Genomic DNA, 1,690 nt, shown 5'->3' on the forward strand with positions numbered 1-1,690 from the left:
GAGACGCCTACAAACACAGACACTGACATTCGGGTTATATTAGCTGTGTTGGACCTTCGCTGTTCTTCTTCTTAAGTTTAATTTCCTAACAACTTTTTGTAGTGTAGCAAGTGTATCTTAAGATTGTCTCTATATAGAAATGTTTCAGTTTGTGTATTTGCTGTATAAACACGTGTTGGCTTAAACTCATGTCCAGGCATGTGTTGAACCAGCATTGGCCTCATGACAGCACAGTGTGCCAGAGTCAGTCAGCACAAGTGTGCGCGTGAGAAGGTAACTGACCCTGATCACTCTTCTGTGACTGTCACAACAGTACTAAATTTGTACATAGATTGTACACAGACGCACATGCACCCACACAGATCTACTGGACAGATGACATCCTGAGCCGAGGCCGTGCAGCCTGAGGTATGCCAGTGCAAAAAATATATTTCACATGTATCTACATGTATAACCTCAATGTGTTTCCTGTGTGAAAGTCAAAGGGTAAAACTTACAAGTACATGTTATACTGTAGCAACTAGATTGTGCTAATGTAATTTGTTTGGGAGATGCACAATTAAAGCAACATATCAAATGTCATAGGCCACAGGCGGTCTTTCCTTTACTGTATCAAATGCCTATATTGGTGGCTGTGTTTCCTTTTATAAACTCAGCATGAAATATGGCCGGTTAGCTCAGTTGGTTAGAGCGTGGTGCTAATAACGCCAAGGTCGCGGGTTCGAGCCCCGTACGGGCCAGGGTTATCTTGCAACTACCTCTGGCTGAATGTTAGCGTATGTATTAATAGCGTGACCTACATAAGGGTTTGTTTCCTTCCTAATCCTCAAAATTCCTTAAACAGAAAATGCAGTAAATTACACAAAAAGTACTGGAAAGAATACAGTAAGACCTCATAACTGTGTGAGAAAGCATAACATGTTAAATAATTAAGGATTACATTAAAATTAATTTGTACATTTCTACAAATGCATAGTTTTAGTTATTTATTCATTTCTTACATTAGCATATTAATTTCTGTATTTCTGTCTGTATGTTAATTGGGCAGTAAAACATTACATAGTTGCATGTTACAGTAATTAGACTACTTTTTCCAGTAAAGAGTTGGCCTAGTGTAGGGGATTACAATATTAAACTCAGCAGTTACTTTACATTAAATACTGTATCCCCGACAGTTTGGGGTCAGTTTGAATCCAAGTGACTGTATACACGCAGGAGTAATTCAACTCGCAGTTGCATTATTTTAAAAGTCCGGTTTAAGTGCGACTAATACAATAAATTGATTTTCTCTAATGTAATGTTAACATACTGACTGCGCTCCTTAGTGCTCTGCCACTGCTTTTCTGCTGTAGAAAAAACGCTATGTGGACACATGCTGCGTTCCATTTACCTTGGAAGTCAGACATTAGACCTGAAAATAACGTCACACCCAATTTCATCACATTCTAGTACAACAAATCAGAAAACTAAGATGTTAGCAATACCATTTGATAACAACGCATTACACTGTATTTTGCGCGTACAAAAACACACTGATAGATGTTGGATGACACTGTGTATGAATGTTTTAGTGAGTCACAAATAAGACATAAGTGATAATAATCAGCATATTACTACAGCTTTCACTACCGTTGGTGTGCAGAGCAGCCATATTCGTTTCTGAGGTCAGGGTTGGTGAGGTTCCTCCGAC

The 1,690-nt window shown here is 38.7% G+C and overlaps 1 non-coding gene across 1 annotated transcript; it reads left to right on the forward strand.

Annotated features, from left to right (window-relative positions):
- The first annotated feature begins 666 nt into the window (after positions 1 to 666).
- On the forward strand, positions 667 to 740 carry trnai-aau (transfer RNA isoleucine (anticodon AAU)). Its single transcript has one exon. It is a non-coding gene; the product is annotated as a tRNA-Ile (tRNA).
- The last annotated feature ends 950 nt before the right edge of the window (positions 741 to 1,690 follow it).

Source organism: Epinephelus fuscoguttatus, linkage group LG13 (genome assembly GCF_011397635.1).
Source record: "Epinephelus fuscoguttatus linkage group LG13, E.fuscoguttatus.final_Chr_v1".
Taxonomy (NCBI): Eukaryota; Metazoa; Chordata; class Actinopteri; order Perciformes; family Serranidae; genus Epinephelus; species Epinephelus fuscoguttatus.